Below are 19,561 nucleotides of genomic sequence, written 5' to 3'. Positions count from 1 at the left end.
TATTTCCATTTTCCAAATTAGGGTTAGGGTTAGGGCTAGGTTAGGGCTAGGTTTAGGGCTAGGGTTAGGGTTAGGGCTAGGGTTAGGGCTGAGATTAGGGCTAGGGGTGTGTTGGGGTTAGGGCTAGGGTTAAGGCTGAGATTAGGATTAGGGGTGTGTTGGGGTTAGGGTGAAGTTAGAATTGGCGGGTTTCCACTGTTTGGGCACATCAGGTGCTCTCCAAACGCAACATGGTGAATGATGTCAATTCCAGCCAATTCTGCGCTGCAAAAGTCAAATGGTGCTCCTTCCCATCCAAGCTCTGCCATGCGCCCAAACAGTGCTTTACCCCCACATATGGGGTATCAGCCTACTCAGGACTAATTGCAAAACAACTTTTGGGGTCCAATTTCTACTGTTACCCTTAGGAAAATAAAAAATTGTGGGCAGAAATATCATTTTCGTGGAAAAAAAATATGATTTTTTTATTTTCACGCCCGGGCGTTATAAACTTCTGTGGAGCACTGGGGTGTTCAAAGTGCTCATCACACATCTAGATAAGTTCCTTAGGGGGTCTAGTTTCCAAAATGGGGTTACTTGTGGGGGTTTTCCACTGTTTAGGAACATCAGGGCTCTCCAAAGGCAACATGACATCCACGGACTATTCCATAAAAGTTGGCATTCCAAAAAATCACTACTTCCCTTCCGAACTCCGACGTGTGCCCATACAGTAGTTTTCTCCCACATATGGGGTATCAGCCTACTCAGGACAATTTGGAAAACAACTTTTGAGGTCCAATTTCTCCTGTTACCCTTTGGAAAATAAAAAAATTGTGGACTAAAAGATCATGTTTTGTGAAAAAAAATTATTTTTTTATTTTCACGCCCGGTTGTTATAAACTTCTGTGAAGCCCTTGGGGGTTCAAAGTGCTCATCACACATCTAAGTTCCTTGGGGGGTCTAGTTTCCAAAATGGTGTAATTTGTGGGGGGTTTCCACTGTTTAGGCACATCAGGGGCTTTCCAAACGCGGCATGGCGTCCAATCCCAATTCCCGGCAAAAAAGTCAAATGCCGCTGCTTCCCTTCCGAGCTCTGCCATGTGCCCAAATAGTGGTTTATCCCCACATGTGGGGTATCAGTGTACTCAGGAAAAATTGCAAAATAACTTTTAGAGTTCTGTTACCCTTGGGAAAAAATTGGGGTGAAAAGATCATTTTTGTGGATAAAATGTGATTTTTTAAATTTTAGGACTGTACGTTATAAACTTCTGTGAAGCCCTGGGAGGTTCCAAGTTCTCACCACACATCTACAGTTGTGGCCAAAAGTATTGACAACCCTGCAATTCTGTCAGATAATACTCAGTTTCTTCCTGAAAATGATTGCAAACACAAATTCTTTGGTATTATTATCTTCATTTAATTTGTCTTAAATGAAAAAACACAAAAGAGATTGAAGCAAAAAGCAAAACATTGATCATTTCACACAAAACTCCAAAAATGGGCCAGACAAAAGTATTGGCATTCTCAGCCTAATACTTGGTTGCACAACCTTTAGCCAAAATAACTGTGACCAACCGCTTCCGGTAACCATCAATGAGTTTCAATGAGTGTGTTTTGGGTCATTGTCCTGCTGGAAGACCCATGACCTCTGAGGGAGACCCAGCTTTCTCACACTGGGCCCTACATTATGCTGCAAAATTTGTTGGTAGTCTTCAGACATCATAATGCCATGCACACGGTCAAGCAGTCCAGTGCCAGAGGCAGCAAAGCAACCCCAAAACATCACGGAACCTCCGCCATGCTTGACTTTAGGGACCGTGTTTTTTTTTTAATTCCTCTTTTTTTCTCCTGTAAACTCTATGTTTATGCCTTTGCCCAAAAAGCTCTACTTTTGTCTCATCTGACCAGAGAACATTCTTCCAAAACGTTTTAGACTTTTTCAGGTAAGTTTTGGCAAACTGCAGCAGTGGCTTTTTTATGTTTCAGGGTAAGAAGTGGGGTCTTCCTGGGTCTCCTACCATACAGTCCCTTTTCATTCAGATGCTGATGGATAGTACAGGTTGACACTGTTGTACCCTCGGACTGCAGGGCAGCTTGAACTTGTTTGGATGTTAGTCGAGGTTTTTTATCCAACATCCGCACAATCTTGCATTGAAATCTCTTGTCAATTTTTCTTTTCCGTCCACATCTAGGGAGGTTAGCCACAGTGCCATGGGCTTTAAACTTCTTGATGACACTGCACACGGTAGACACAGGAACATTCAGGTCTTTGGAGATGGACTTGTAGCCTTGATATTGCTCATGCTTCCTCACAATTTGGCTTCTCAAGTCCTCAGACAGTTCTTTGGTCTTCTTTCTTTTCTCCATGCTCAATGTGGTACACACAAGGACACAGAACAGAGGTTGAGTCAACTTTAATCCATGTCAACTGGCTGCAAGTGTGATTTAGTTATTGCCAACACCTGTTAGGTACCACAGGTAAGTTACAGGTGCTGTTAATTACACAAATTAGAGAAGCGTCACATGATTTTTCGAACAGTGCCTATACTTTTGTCCACCCTCTTTTTTATGTTTGGTGTGGAATTATATCCAATTTGGCTTTAGGACAATTCTTTTTGTGTTTTTTTCATTTAAGACAAATTAAATGAAGATAATAATACCAAAGAATTTGTGTTTGCAGTCATTTTTAGGAAGAAACTGAGTATTATCTGACAGAACTGCAGGGGTGTCAATACTTTTGGCCACAACTGTAGATGTGTGGTGAGAACTTGGAACCTCCCAGGGCTTCACAGAAGTTTATAATGTACAGTCCTAAAATTTAAAAAATCACATTTTGTCCACAAAAATGATCTTTTCACCCCAATTTTTATTTTCCCAAGGGTTAACAGAACCCTAAAAGTTATTGTGCAATTTTTCCTGAGTACGCTGATACCCCACATGTGGGGATAAACCACTATTTGGGCACATGGCAGAACTCGGAAGGGAAGCAGCGCCATTTGACTTTTTTGGCTCGAATTGGGATTGGACGCCATGCCGCGTTTGGAAAGCCCCTGATGTTCCTAAAAAGTGGAAACCCCCCCACAAATTACACCATTTTGGAAACTAGACCCCCCAATTAACTTATCTAGATGTGTGATGAGCACTTTGAGCCCCCTAGGGCTTCACAGAAGTTTATAACGCCCGGGCGTGAAAATAAAAAAAATCATTTTTTTTCACAAACATGATCTTTTAGTCCCCAATTTTTTATTTTCCCAAGGGTAACAGGAGAAATGATTTTTCGAACAGTGCCAATACTTTTGCCACCCACTTTTTTATGTTTGGTGTGGAATTATATCCAATTTGGCTTTAGGACAATTCTTTTTGTGTTTTTTCATTTAAGACAAATTAAATGAAAATAATAATACCAAAGAATTTGTGTTTGCAATCATTTTCAGGAAGAAACTGAGTATTATCTGACAGAATTGCAGGGGTGTTAATACTTTTGGCCACAACTGTAGATAAGTTCCTTGGGGGGTCTAGTTTCCAAAATGGTGTCATTTGTGGGGGGTTTCCACTATTTTGGCACATCAGGGGTTTTCCAAACGCGACATGGTGTCAGATCTCAATTCCAGCCAAAAAAGTCAAAAGGCGCAGCTTCCCTTCTGAGCTCTGCCATGCGCCGAAACAGTGGTCCCCCCCCACATATTGGGTATCAGCGTACTAAGGAGAAATTGCACAATAACTTTTCCAGTCCAATTTCTCCTGTTAACCTTGGTAAAATAAAAAAATTGGACCTGAAGTAATTTTTTTGTGAAAAAAAGTTAAATGTTCATTTTTTTAAACATTCAAAAAATTCCTGTGAAGCACCTTAAGGGTTAATAAACTTCTTGAATGTGGTTTTGAGCACCTTGAGGGGTGCAGTGTTTAGAATGGTGTCACTTTTGGGTATCTTCGATCATATAGACCCCTCAAAGTGACTTCAAATGTGATGTGGTCTGTAAAAATAAAATGGTGTTAAAAAAATGAGAAATCGCTGGTCAACTTTTAACCCTTAAAACTTCCTAACAAAACAAATGTTGGCTCCAAAATTGTGCTGATGTAAAGTAAACATATGTGAAATGTTACTTATTAAGTTTTTTTGTGTGTCATATCTCTGTGATTTAAGGGCATAAATGTTCAAAGTTGGAAAATTGCGATATTTTCAAAATTTTTGCCAAATTTCTGTTTTTTTTCACAAATAAATGCAAGTTATTTGAATGAAGTTTTACCACTATCATGAAGTACAATATGTCATGTGAAAACAAAGTCAGAATCAATGGGATTGATGGAAGTGTTTCAGAGTTATTACCTCATAAAGGGACAGTGGTCAGAATTGTAAAAATTGGCCCGCTCATGAACGTGCAAACCACCCTTGGGGGTAAAGGGGTTAATTGCTAATTGTACCATTTGTGGTATGACATCTTTACTCTTATGAGCTTATTCTTCTAGGCTGCTATCTATATCATACCCATGTGATTATATTGATAGAGATATTAAAATGGGTAATTAATGTCCGCTTATTACACACGTTTGTTTAGTTGAGGGAAATACATTATGTAGCTCTTTCATATTTTGATAAGCTTCAATACTAATAACTTTTATAATTTAATAATTTTAAATAAGCATTAGGTACTCATGTTTTGCTCAAGTTTTTGAAACCAATATATAATTGGATGTTGTAATAACTGTTTAGATGGGCAACAGTCTGCTTGTTTACATAACAGCTATTGTGAATACCAAAACTCAATTTTATACAAAAATGTATCAATACTGAAATACTTTAATCCCTTTATGCCATGAGATGTACTATACCGTCCATGTGTCCTGGGCCTAATTGACCATGGATGGGATAATACCTCTCAGGGATCGGCCGCGCACAGGGGTGGTGTGTGGCCGATCGCGGCTGGGTGTCAGCTGATTCTCACAGGTGAAACCCGGCACTAAGTTCCAGGAGCGGACACAGACCAATCCCGGCAATTTAACCCCCAGAATACTGTGATCGAACACAATTGCAGCATTACAGGAGCAGGTGGAGGGCTGACAGCCCCTCTGCCTTTGGATAGGAGACCCCGCGGCGTAACGCGGGATCCCGATCGCTGCCATGGTAACCTGATGTCATCATGATGACATCCGGGTTACCAAAGCTGAGAAACTTCCTGTCATACACAGTGAATGTCAGGAAGTCTCTCAGGTCAATGTGCACTGTTTGATACACTGGTGTATTTCTCCTGAGATAATCGCATAGCACTGAACGGACTGGCTGGCACCTTTCCTGACCTGAGTGTGACAGCATAATGGATTACTATGCAGCTGTCAAGCTCAGGTCAGGAGAACAGACAGCCAGTGCGAGTTTTACAATCCGATTCTCGGCCGAAAAATACGGCAGTGTGATTCTGCCCTTTCACACATCCTGATATTTCCGGTACTGGAGATGTCAGTGTCTGTGTGTGGAATACTTGCAGCACACGTGTGGCAAGTATGTGCCGCATCAGTACCACAAGGACGGGTGTCAGGGAAGAAGCGTTACAATAAGCGCTGTTCTTGACGTCGGGTGCTGAACACAGCTCTCATCATTCTCCCCTGCTATACGGCGATCGGCGCAAGCAGGGAAGAATGATGAGAGTTACATTTATCCCCTTAACAACTGCCGATGCGTCTTTTAGCGGCGGCAGTTAAGGGTACTTAAACCACAGCGCCACTTTTTAATTGTGCTGAAGTTTAAAGTTATAGCGCCCACCAGCATTGGAATTTCTTCGGGGTCTTGGCTGCAGGGGGGAGCCGAGACTCCACAGGACATGATTTGGGTCAGTTTTTACCAACCCCGGTGTTGTGATCGCCATTATTAATGGTATAACGGTGATCACAAAAAAAGTCAGATTTTCCATTTAATTTCTCTCTCCTCTGATGTGATTGCACATCAGAAGAGAGAGAAATAGGGTCTCCCAGTCCCCCAATAACCCCCCAGTACCTCCTTTGTCTCTGCAGGCCCCCTTGAAGTCCCCCGGACCACCAGCTTCTTTTTCCAGGAGAAAATGGTGGGCGCATGCGCAGTGCGCCCGCCGAGATCTGCCAGCCAGCACCCGGCAACAATAGGAGATTTTTTTCTATTGGTTCATTTTTATCACTCTGATAGACCCTATCAGTTAGGGAGAAATAATAAAATTTTAAAAAATGTATTTATTTCCATTTACCCATTAGGAATAGAGTTGGGCTAAAGTGAGTAGGGCTAAAGTTAGGGTTAACGTTGTGGCTAAAGTTAAGGTTAGGGTTGGTGCTAAAGTTAAGGTTAGAGTTAGGGTTGGGGCTAGAGTTGGGGTTAGGATTTTGATTATGTTATGGTTGGGATTAGGGTTAAGGTTGGGATTAGGGTTAGGCGTGTGTTAGGGTTAGGTTTGTGGTTAGGGTTATGGTTAGAGTTAGTGTTGGGATTAGGGTCAGGGGTGTGTTTGAGTTAGGGTTGGAGTTAGAATTGGGGGGTTTCCACTATTTAAGCACATCAGAGACTCTCCAAAATGTGACATGGCATCCGATCTCAATTCCAGCCAATTCTGCACTCAAAAAGTCAAACAGTGCTCCTTCCCTTCCAAGCTCTGCTGTGCACTCAAACAGTGATTTACCCCCATATATAGGGTATTGGCGCACTCATGACAAATTGGAAAACAACTTTTGGGGTCCAATTTCTCCTGTTACCCTTGTGAAAATAAAAAATTGGGGGCGAAAAGATCATTTTTGTTAAAAAATATGATTTTTTATTTTTACGGCTCTACGTTATATACCTCTGTGAAGCACTTAGGGGTTCAAAGTGCTCACCACACATGTATATAAGTTCATTAGGGGATCTAGTTTCCAAAATGATGTCACCTGTGGGGGGTTTCCACTGGTGTCCTAAGATCTTTCTAATGATCTTTTTACTCTTAGACCTGTGACAAGGACAAGGGGGCATCCTCTACACTACCGTTCAAAAGTTTAGGGTCACTTAGAAATGTCTATTTTTGAAAGAAAAGCATTTTTTTCCAATGAAGCTAACATTAAATGTTTCAGAAATAATCTATACAATGTTAATGTGGTAAATGACTATTCTAGCTGCAAACGTCTGGTTTGTATTGCAATATCTTCATAGGTGTACAGAGGCCCATTTCCAGCAACCATCACTCCAGTGTTCTTATGGTAGTTCGTGTTTGCTAACTGTGTAAGAAAGCTAATGCATGGTTAGAATACCCTTGAAAACCCTTGTGCAATATGTTAGCACAGCTGAAAACAGTTTGGGTAATTAGAGAAGCTATAAACTTGACCTTTCTTTGAGCTCGTTGAGAATCTGGAGCATTACATTTGTTGGTTCCATTAAACTTTCAAAATGGCCAGAAAAAAAGAATTTTCATGTGAAGCTCGACAGTCTATTCTTGTTCTTAGAAATGAAGGCTATTCCATGTGAGAAATTGCCAAGAAACTGAACATTTCCTACAATGGTGAGTACTAATTCCTTCATAGGAGAACACAAACAGGCTCTAACCAGAGTAGCAAGAGACGTGGGAGACCCCGCTGAACAACTGAGCATCAAGACAAGTACATGAGAGTCTGTAGTTTGAGAAATCAATGCCTCACAGGTCCTCAACTGGCAGCTTCATTAAATAGTACATACAAAACTCCCGTGTCAACGTCTACAGTGAAGAGGCGACTCCGGAATGCTGGCCTTCAGGGCAGAGTGGCAAAGAAAAAGCCATATCTGTGACTGGCTAATAAAAGGAAAAGATTAATATGGGCAAAAGAACAGACATTGGACAGAGGAAGATTGGTAAAAATTGTTATGGACAGATGAATCCAAGTTTGAGGTGTTTGGATCACACAGAAGAAAATTTGTGAGACGCTGAACAACTGAAAAGATGCTGGAAGTGTGCCTGACGCCATCTGTCAAGCATGGTGGAGGTAATGTGATGATCTGGGGTTGCTTTGGTGCTGGTAAAGTGGGAGATTTGTACAAGGTAAAAGCAATTTTAAATAAGGAAAGCTACCACTTCATTTTGCAACCCTATGCCATACCCTGGGGACAGCACTTGATTGGAGCCAATTTCATCCTACAACAGGACAATGACCTAAAGCACACCTTCAAATTATGCAAGAACTATTTAGTGAAGAAGCAGGCAGCTGGTATTCTATCTTTAATGGAGTAGCCAGCGCAGTCACCAGATCTCAACCCCATTGAGCTGTTGTGGGAGTAGCTTGACCATATGTACGCAAAAAGTGCCCTTCAAGCCAAATCAACTTGGGAGAGGGGTTTCTGGAAGCATGGGGTGAAATTTCTCCAGATTACCTAAGAAAATTAACTGCTAGAATGTCAAAGATCTGCAATGCTGTAATTGCTGCAAAGGGAGCATTCTTTGACGAAAGCAAAGTTTGCAGGAGAATTTTTTTTCCAACTAAAAATCTTTTTTTCGAACCTTGTCAATGTCTGGACTAGATTTTAAATTCATTTGGCAACTCATTTGACTAATAAAAGTATGAGTTTCCATGGAAAACACAAAATTGTCTGGGTGACCCCAAACTTTTGAACGGTAGTGTACATCTGGAGGAAAGAAGATTTAAGCATGATCAGGAATGCAGATTATTTACTGTAAGAGCAGTGAGACTATGGAACTCTCTTCCATATGATGTTGTATTGAGTGATTCCCAACTAAAATTTAAGAAGGGACTGGATTCTTTTCTTGAAAAGTATAATATTACAGGGTATGTACACTAGTTTCCTTGATATTGTGTTGATCCAGGGAGCTAGTCTGATTGCCGTATGTGGAGTCGGGAAGGAATTTTATTACCCAATGTGAAGCTTACTGATTGCCACATGGGTTTTTTGCCTTCCTCTGGATCAACATGTTAGGGCAGGTTAGGATTGGATGGGTTGAACTAGAGGGACTTAAAGTCTTCCTTCAACCTTAATTACTACGATCTCAATTCCAGCCAATTTTGCATTGAAAAGTCAAAAAGGGTTGGAGCTAAAGTTAAGGTTGGGGCTATTGTTAGGGTTAGGGATGGGGCTAGGGTTAGGGTGGAACTAAGTTTGGGGTTAGGGTTGGGATTAGGGCTAGGGTTGGGATTAGGTTTAGGGGTGTGTTAGGGTTAGGTTTGTGGTTAGGGTTATGGATGGGGTTGGTATTAGGGTTAGGGGTGTGTTGGGGTTAGGGTTGGAGTTAGAAATGGGAGGTTTCCACTCTTTAGGTACATCATGGGCTCTCCAAATGAGACATGGCATCCGATCTCAATTCGAGCCAATTGTGCACTGAAAAAGTCAAACAGGAGAAATTGAAGAACAAATTTTGTGGTTCACTTGTGAAAATAAAAAAATTGTTCTGAATTAAAATGTTTGTGAAAAAAAGTTAAATGTTAATTTTTTCCTACCACATTGCTTCATTTCCTGTGAAGCACGTGAAGGGTTAATAAACTTATTGAATGTGGTTTTGAGCACTTTGAGGGGTGCTGTTTTTAGAATGATGTCACTTTTGGGTATTTTCTGTTATGTAGGGTCCTCAAAGTGACTTCAAATGTAATGTGATTTCTAAAAAATTGTTTTGTAAATTTTGTTGTAAAAATGATAAATTGCTGGTCAACTTGTTTTAACCCTTATAACTTCCTAATAAAAAAAAATTCAAAATTGTGCTGATGTAAGGTAAACATGTGGGAACTGTTATTTATTAACTATTTTGTGTGACATGTCACTCCTAATTAAGGGCATAAAAATTAAAAATTTGAAAATTGCAAAATATTATTTTTTTGCCATATTTCCATTTTTTTCATAAACACAAGTCATATTGAAGAAATTTTTCCACTAACATGAAGTACAATATGTCTTGAAAAAACATTCTCAGAATCAGCGGGATCCGTTAAAGCGTTCTAAAGTTATAACCTCAGAAACTGACAGTGGTCAGAATTGTAAAAATTGGCCTGGTCATTAAGCTGCAAATTGGCTCTTTCTCTAAGGGGTTAAACAAATATTCTGTAGGAAAAAATGTATACAGTGTTATGCCTTCTTCAAAATATAGAGAACTAACCCCTTAGTGACCACCAATGCATCTTTTTAATGACCTACAATATAAGAGACTAGCATCCACTTACAGGTGACAATCCTATAGCTGTCGGATGTACACTATAGCTGACAAATTGCTGCATCAGTCACGATCACTGTTGGCACAGACTATGGTCATTTAACCTACTAAATGCTTCTGTCAATAGTGACTACATCATCTAGATGGTTAACAGAGTGTGGATCCTTCCTCTTTAACCTCAATGGCACCCTGAGATTGCATTGTCCTGATGTTTGCCATGGTAGTTCATGGCCAAATAACGGCCTTAAAGTTGGTTGGCTATAGTGGCCTGTTCAAAAGTTATCAAAAATTAGGTGCTAAAAAAACTTTTTCATTCCTGTCAGGCCACTTTGCATTAATTCCTGAAAAGCACCTCAAGGGTTAATGAACTACCTGAAAGGAATTTTGAATACGTTGGAGGGTGCGGTTTTTAAAATGGTACCATATTTGGGTGTTTCCAAAATATTGGACTCCCAAAGTCACTTCAAAACTTAAAAGGTGCCTAAAAAAAGTTTTGTAAATTTCCTTGAAAAAATGAAACATTATTGATACATTTTGAAACCTTCTAAAATGATAACAAAATAAAACAACATTTTACAAATAATGCTGATGTAAAGCTCACATGAGGGAAATGTTATTTATTAATGCTTTTTTTTCGTATGACTATCTGTATAAGGCCGGGATCACACATGCGAGAAACTCGGCCGAGTCTCGCATGTTAATACCCGGCACAGCCGCCGGCACTTGGATCGGAGCATGCAGCCGCAAAGCAATCCATGCAGCCGCATGCTCCTCTCCCAAGTGCCGGCGGCAGTGCCGTGCATTAACATGCGAGACTCAGCCGAGTTTCTCGCTTGTGTGATCCTGGCCTTAAAGGGATAATCAATCAAAGTTTGAAAATTGCATATTTTATAAAATATTTGTCAAGTTTCAGATATTTTTAGAAATAAGCACCAAAAATATCAAAATAAATTTACCATTATCATAAAGTGTGATGTGTCAAGAAAAAAACAGTCTCAAAATCCTTGGGATATGTTGAAGCATTCCAGAGTTATTACTACGTAAATTGACACTGGTCAGATTTTTTAAAAAATAGCCAGGTCACTAAGGGGTTAAAGGAGTTGTTAATTACATCTAATTAAATGTGCTTTGACATGATTTTATGCGACCTACCAGGACATACAAGCCACTTGGTAATTCTGGCAAAAGCCTGATGGTCCAGTCTTGCAGCGGGTTGCATCGAACCACAACACTTTCAACAATATTGGCATCTTTTAAAGGCTGATACTTTTAAAGATTATAGAGGACCAAAGAGCCAAATACTTTCTTCTCTGCCATTTTCTCAGGTAGGCCACAGACAGATTTTAGCTTGTGATCTTCAAGAAGGCTGTACCATTAGTGTTAAGCATTCCGATACCGCAAGTATCGGGTATTGGCCGATATTCACTGTATCGGAATTCCAATACTGAGTTCCGATACTTTTAGCATATCGAATACTGGAATCAGAAGTTTCCACAATGCTATGAGCCAGTTTGATTTGATTCAGCAAATGACAATCCTCAGAAGTGTGGGCACATCCTGTTAGGCATGTAGGCATGTTAACTAATGGCATGGCTGTGATTGGCTGCTGAAATGATTTCATGATGCACTATAAAAGCCGCCGCCATTTCGGGTTCACTCTGCTGTGAATTCAGTTAGGGACAGGCTGCTGTTCAAGACTGTAAGGGACAGTTAGAGATAACGATTTTCTCAATCATATTGTGCTTTACCAAGGCTACATAATCCACCACTGTAGCTTTCTTTTGCCTTGCAGCAGTGTTCACAGCTGTCTGCAAGGTCTGTGTGAGTGCAGCTCACACTGAGTAGTGTGTCCTGCAGCCACATCTGGTTGTAGGCCGCTCAGCGTATGTCACTGCCTCATACATATTTTTCTTTTCTTGCTGCTCATTTTTCATTCTCCTATTAGTGTGCATCCATCCGTATCCATATACGTTGGTTGCAAACACAATAGGAGTAGACAGCGGAGCCTCTCTGCAGCCTTTCAGTGCTAGTGCCCAGTTTGCTGCACTGCTCACGGCTGTCTGAGAGGTCTCTGTGTGTGAGTGCAGCTCATGCTGAGTAGTGTGTCCTGCAGCTACATCTGGTTGTAGGCCGCTCAGCGTGCGTCACTGCCTCACACATATTTTTCTTTTATTGCAGCTCATTTTTTATTCTCCTATTAGTGTGCATCCATCCGTATCCATATACGTTGGTTGCAAACACTATAGGAGTAGACAGCGGAGCCTCTCTGCAGCCTTTCAGTGCTAGTGCCCACTTATCTGCGCTTTTCACGGCTGTCTGAGAGGTCTCTGTGTGTGAGTGCAGCTCACGCTGTAGTGTGTCCTACAGCTACGTCTGGTTGTAGGCCGCTCAGCGTGCGTCACTGCCTCACTCATATTTTTCTTTTACAGCAGCTCATTTTTCATTCTCCTATTAGTGTGCATCCATCCGTATCCATCTACATTGGTTGGTTGCAAATACTATATAGGAGTAGATAGAGGAGCCTTTTTTCTGGCTTGTGCCCTTCAGCTGCAGCCAGATTAGTATTATCCTATTTTTTGGAGCCTCATCTTTTGCATTGTAGGTTACCTTCCTGCATTGTAATAGCTACAAAAAGTTTGTGATACTATCGCTTTCAAATCTTTGGTCACATCCTTTTTGTTTTTTTGAAAATAAACAAAACAAAATAAAGTTCACCAAACACTCCATTTGACAGTTGTGTGGGCCACATTAGCTCATATTAAAGTGTAGGCCACACACACACTAGTATTTCTTATACCTGTTACCAGCTGTTCAGGAATAAGCACACTAAGCCCCACTTTGTACTTTTCTGCCTATCTTTATCAGTCTACGAAGAAGGCAGGAAGTAAGGCACATAGGTGTGGGCGTGGAGTTACAGCAGGGAGAGGACGTGGGGAATCTGCAGGGAGAGGACGTGGGTATTCTGCAGGGAGAGGACGTGGGGATTCTGTGCCTGCTGCGGGCACCAGTGAGTCAGCATCCCCCAGTTTTAGCAGGCAACAGTCCTTTATGTGCAGCTTTGTAGGACCTCGCTGTACGCCACTGCTGCGGGAGGAACAAATTGAAGCCGTTGTCGGATGGATGGCAGCTAACGCATCGACTTCAATGACTTCCACGTCCTCTCAAGGCCAGAGCACTGAAGAGCAACCATCTGTCTCTTCACCACCTGCCAAAGTGCCCAGGCAGTCAGAGAGCCCTGGACAGGAGCCATCACAGTCTCTACTTCTGTTCTCTGAATCTGTTGGCTTGGAAAGAGGGGGCCAGCCAAGCAGCATTCAAGAATGTGAAGAAGATTGAGTATGCAGTGATGCGCAACTTCTTTGTCCCTCTGAATCTGAAGAGGCGGGTGGGCCAGTGCCCATGGTCAGCACACCTCAGTACGCATCAGATGATGACGAGACTCAGGTGCCACTTTCTGGTGCATACGATGCTGGAGAGACAACCGAGGAGAAGCAGGTGTTTGAAGAGGGGAGTGTAGATGATGAGTTCCTTGACCCATCATGGCGTGAGGAACAGGAAGGTGGTGGGAGTAGCTCTGAGGAAGATTCCCTGAACGGCCAAAACAGGAGGGAGAGGGAGGGGCCAGACTTGGTTGCCTGTAGCCTCCACTTCGGCACCCGTTAGGAGAATTCCTCTTCCAAATACCCAAACGGGCGCTCCCAAGACTTGCAGTGCGTGGTCCTTTTTTGACACAGTTGCAGATGATTTTTGCTTTGTCAAATGCAAGCTGTGTCATCAGAAAGTCAAAAGAGGGAAAAATGTCAGCAACCTTAATACCACAAATATGTGGAAACATGTGCGGACCAAGCACAAGCTGGAGTTACACAGACACACTGAAGACGTAGGCCAATGTACAGCACCACCTACCACCTCTTCAGCTCGTGTTGGGGCCTCTTCCTCCAGCTCACACACAGCTGGTTCGGCTTCCTCACAGGATCGCCAAGGAAGAACCTCTGCCACTGTTGTCTGGAGACCCAGTGACATTCCATCCACAGCACCACGTTCCCAGTCATCCTCACACTCCCAGTCCACTCTACAGCCATCGGTAGCACAGGCATGGGATAAAAGGCGGCCATACTCGGCAAACCATCTCCGAGCACAGGCTCTGAATGCTGGCATTGCCAAACTACTGGCCCTTGAAATGCTCTCATTCAGACTGGTGGAGACTGACACCTTCCGGAACTTCATGGCATTGGCAGTCCCACAATACACCGTGCCCAGCCGCTTTTATTTCAGCAGGCAAGCTGTCCCTGCCCTGCAAAAGCATGCGGAGGGAAAAATACAACATGCGCTACTAAACGCCGTCAGTAGCAAGGTCCACCTGACCACCGATGCATGGACCAGTAACCATGGACAGGGACGACACCTTTCCCTCACTGCCCATTGGGTCAATGTTGTGGAGCCAGGTAAAGATCTGGAGAGTGGCGCTGTACGTGTTCTGCCAACTCCAAGGATTGCAGGAATCCAGTCTGTACACATTGACTCCTCCTCCTACTCAAGTTCCTCAGAAACAGCGCTGCAGGAGCCTGTTACGACCGATATGAGCACAGCCATGGCCAAGCATCAACAGGCTGTACTGAAATTAATTTATTTTGGGAATCGAAGCCACACAGCGCAGGAGCTCTGGAATGCCATCAAGCAGCAGAGCGACGTGTGGTTTCTGCCAGCAAATCTCCAGCCAGGCTTGGTAGTGTATGGCAGCTCTAGGCCTAGGCAACCTCACTCACATCCCATGTCTGGCACATGTGCTGAACCTGGTCGTGCAGAGCTTTCTGAGGGACTATCCGGATCTTGATGCACTGCTGCACAAGGTCCGCATAGAGTTTGCTCACTTGCGGCGTTCCAGCACGGCAAGATCGCGCCTTGCTGCTCTGCAGCGCCGATTACGCCTTCTGGAACATCGCATCACATGAATTCAATGTTACATATGTTGGAGCGGTTGTGTGAGCAGCAGGCAGCAGTAATGGAGTACCAGCTGCATCAGTCGCAAACAAGTCGCACTGTGCGCCGGTCACACTTCAGCACGACTGAGTGGGCCTCTATGAAGGACATCTGCCTCATTTTGTGTGCCTTGCGTTTTGGAGGCCGGGGGAAATACTAGAGACAGTGGAGCCAGAGGCCTAAGTGAAGCATGGTTACAATCAGTAGTAGTCTACTAACTATATAAAACTTGCTGCAAGTAGGCCTCTGCCTGCTGCATGATTGATCCTGGGCTTCAACACAGCCAGTTGTCACTCGGAAGTGCCGTCCGCACAGAGAAAAACACTAGCTCCTGTGTTAGTGGGGTTCATTAACGTCAGCTGCTCCCCTGCTGTGTGGACCGCAATATCTCCTGCTGCCTCCACATTCAAGCTAGATCATATTTTCAACTTGCTCCAAGTAGGCCTCAGCCTGCTGCATGATTGATCCTGGGCTTCAACAAAGCCAGTTGTCGCTCGGAAGTGCTGTCCGCACAGAGAAAAACACTAGCTCCTGTGTTAGTGGGGTTCAGTAACGCCAGCTGCTCCCCTGCTGTGTGGACGGCAAAGTCTCCTGCTCCCTCCACATTGACACAACATCCGATTTTCTACTTGTTCCAAGTAGGCCTCAGCCTGCTGCATGATTGATCCTGGGCTTCAACACAGCCAGTTGTTGCTTGGAAGTGCAATCTGCACAGAGAGAAACACATGCTCCAGTGTTAGTGGGGTTCAGTAATGCCAGCTGCTCCCCTGCTGTGTGGATGGCAAAGTCTCCTGCTCCCTCCATATTGACACAACATCCGATTTTCTACTTGTTTCAAGTAGGCCTCAGCCTGCTGCATCATTGATCCTGGGCTTCAACACTGCCAGTTGTCGCTCAGAAGTGCCATCTGCACAGAGAAAAACACTAGCTCCTGTGTTAGTGGGGTTCAGTAATGCCAGCTGCTCCCCTGCTGTGTGGACGGCAATATCTCCTGCTGCCTCCACATTCAAACTACATCACCTATAAAACTTGCTGCAATTAGGCCTCAGCCTGCTCCATGACTGATCCTGGGCTTCAACACAGCCAGTTGTTGCTTGGAAGTGCCGTCTGCACAGAGAGAAACACATGCTCCAGTGTTAGTGGGGTTCAGTAATGCCAGCTGCTCCCCTGCTGTGTGGACGGCAATATCTGCTGCTGCCTCCAAATTCAAACTACATCACCTATAAAACTTGCTGCAATTAGGCCTCAGCCTGCTCCATGACTGATCCTGGGCTTCAACACAGCCAGTTGTTGCTTGGAAGTGCTGTCTGCACAGAGAGAAACACATGCTCCAGTGTTAGTGGGGTTCAGTAATGCCAGCTGCTCCCCTGCTGTGTGGACGGCAATATCTCCTGCTGCCTCCACATTCAAACTACATCACCTATAAAACTTGCTGCAATTAGGCCTCAGCCTGCTCCATGACTGATCCTGGGCTTCAATACAGCCAGTTGTTGCTTGGAAGTGCCATCTGCACAGAGAGAAACACATGCTCCAGTGTAAGTGGGGTTCAGTAATGCCAGCTGCACCCCTGCTGTGTGGACGGCAATATCTCCTGCTGCCTCCACATTCACACTACTACTGATTTTAAACGTGCTCCAACTAGGCCTCTGGCTCCACTCTGTCTCTAGTATTTCCCCTGGCCTCCAACCCCGCTAGTTGCTAATCAGAAGTGGTGTCTGCACAATCCACACTTGTTCCTGTGTTACTGGGGTTCAGTAACATCAGCTGAACCCCAGATGTGAGTCCGGCAATGTCTCCTGCTCTGTCCACATTCCCACTAGGACAGAGCAGGAGACATTGCCGGACGCACATCAGGGGAACAGCTGACGTTACTGAACCCCAGTAACACAGGAACAAGTGTTGATTGTGCAGACGCCACTTCTGAACAGCAACTGGCGGTGTTGGAGGCCAGGGTAAATACTAGAGACAGAGAGGAGCCAGAGGCCTAGTTGGAGCACATTTAAAATCAGTAGTAGTCTACAACAGATATTAAACTTGATGAAATTAGGCCTCAGCCTACTCCCTGATTGACCCTGGGCTCCAACATCGCCAGTTGCTGCTCAGAAGTGTCTTTGGCACGGGTATTCCCTCCTGCCCATTCTGGTTCCAGCACGCCTGCTGTTTCCGGGAAGTGTCAACGTCATTTTGCCATCGACTTGTTGTCCAGTCGTGCTACGGTCGGGTTAGCCGAGTCTATGGTGCCTGCACTTTAGGTGCTTCCTATGTGGGCTGCGCGTTCTGGTAATAAAGGCTGGTTCTGTAGTGCCAATAGGACAAGCACCCCCTGTAGGTTTCGGTAACTGCGGCCTGCTCGTGGCCTTGCAACTTTGTTTATCATGGGTACCTTCTGCTACCCATCCAGGTTCCAGCACCGTCAGCTGGTTCTCGGCAGTGCCTTTGGCCGAGGTGCCTCCTTCTCGGTGTCCGAGTTCCAGCAACGTCTGCTGGTTCTTTGTAGTGCTTTGTAGCACAGGTACCTCCTGCTTAGAAACCGTGCTCCAGCACCGTCAGCTGGTCCACGGGTGTGCCATTGGCTCTTGTTCCTTCTCCTGCCCCTCCAGGTTCCAGCACCATCAGCTGGTCCTCACTAGTTCCATTGGCTCTTGCAGCTTCTGCTACCCATCCGGGTTCCAGCACCGTCAGCTGGTTCTCAGCAGTGTCTTTGGCACGGGGACTCCCTCCTGCCCAGCCTGGTTCCAGCACGCCTGCTGTTTCCGGGGAGTGTCAAAGTCACTTTGCCACCAATACGTTGTCCTGTCGTGTTGCGGTCGGGTTAGCCGAGTCTATGGTGCCTGCAGTTTAGGTGCTTCCTACGCGGGCTGCGGGTTCTGGTAATAAAGGCTGGTTCCGTAGTGCCAATAGGACAAGCACCCCCTGTAGGACTGTGGGTTTCGGTAACTGCGGCCTGCTCGCGGCCTTACAACTTTGTTTATCATGGGTACGTTCTGCTACCCATCCGGGTTCCAGCACCGACAGCTGGTTCTCGGCAGTGCCTTTGGCTGAGGTGCCTCCTTCTCTGTATCCGAGTTCCAGCAACGTCTGCTGGTCCTTGGTAGTGCTTTCTAGCACAGGTACCTCCTGCTTAGTAACCATGCTCCAGCACCGTCAGCTGGTCCATGGTTGTGCCATTGGCTCTTGTTCCTTCTGCTGCCCCTCCGGGTTCCAGCACCATCAGCTGGTCCTCGCTAGTTCCATTTGCTCTTGCAGCTTATGCTACCCATCCGGGTTCCAGCACCGTCAGCTGGTTCTAGGCAGAGCCTTTGGCCTAGGTGCCTCCTTCTCGGTGTCCGAGTTCCAGCAACGTCTGCTGGTCCTTGGTAGTGCTTTCTAGCACAGGTACCTCCTGCTTAGTAACTGTGTTCCAGCACCATCAGCTGGTCCACGGTTGTGCCATTGGCTCTTGTTCCTTCTGCTGCCCCTCCGGGTTCCAGCACTGTCAGCTGGTCCTCGCTAGTTCCATTTGCTCTTGCAGCTTCTGCTACCCATCCGGGTTCCAGCACCGTCAGCTGGTTCCAGGCAGTGCCTTTGGCCTAGGTGCCTCCTTCTCGGTATCCGAGTTCCAGCAATGTCTGCTTGTCCTTGGTAGTGCTTTCTAGCACAGGTACCTCCTGCTTAGTAACCGTGTTCCAGCACGTCAGCTGGTCCACAGTTGTGCCATTGGCTCTTGTTCCTTATGCTGCCCCTCCGGGTTCCAGCACTGTCAGCTAGTCCTCGCTAGTTCCATTTGCTCTTGTTCCTTCTGCTAACCATCCGGGTTCCAGTACCATCAGCTGGTTCTCAGCAGTTCCTCTGCTTTCTTGTACCTTCTGCTACTTTTCCAAGTTCGAGCTTGTGGAAATGGTTTTTGGTTCTCACTCTGGATCTCCCTGACTATGACCCTGAAGACGATGACCCTGAAGACCACACCGAAGAAGACCAAAAAGATGACCCTGAAGAAGATGACCAAGAGGACAAAAAACATGAAGACAACCACCAAGATGCAGAACAACAAGAGACAGAAGACCAAGAAGCAGAAAAACCAAAAGCAGAAGAACATTAAGCATAAGACTAAAAATCAGAGCAAATGATATTATCTAAATTATAAGCAGAAGAAGACTAAGCAGTGTATGGGGGTGAGTCCGTTCCTCCTGGAAAATGCCTGCTGCTGCAGGCCAAACTGAACGCGGACAAATCCTGTTGTAAATCTTTTGTGACAGGCCGAACGGAAGGTGTAATCTTCAAACTTTTATAGATAACAACTACAGGAATGCCTGTCACAACTAAGAATATGATGAAGAAGAAGAATAGGAAGAAGATGAAGAAGTAGAATATGAAGAAGAATAATAGTCGAATGAGAAGAATATGAAGAATGTAAAAAAAAAGAATAATCGGAAGAAGGTGAAGAGGAAGAAGATGAATAAGTTGAAGAAGAAGTTGATGAAAAGATGCTGCTGCTGAGGATGATGAAGGAGAAA

This window comes from Dendrobates tinctorius, unplaced genomic scaffold (genome assembly GCF_039654945.1).
Source record: "Dendrobates tinctorius isolate UK_male_01 unplaced genomic scaffold, ASM3965494v1 ptg000129l, whole genome shotgun sequence".
Taxonomy (NCBI): Eukaryota; Metazoa; Chordata; class Amphibia; order Anura; family Dendrobatidae; genus Dendrobates; species Dendrobates tinctorius.
Note: the sequence above shows the minus strand (reverse complement) of the source record.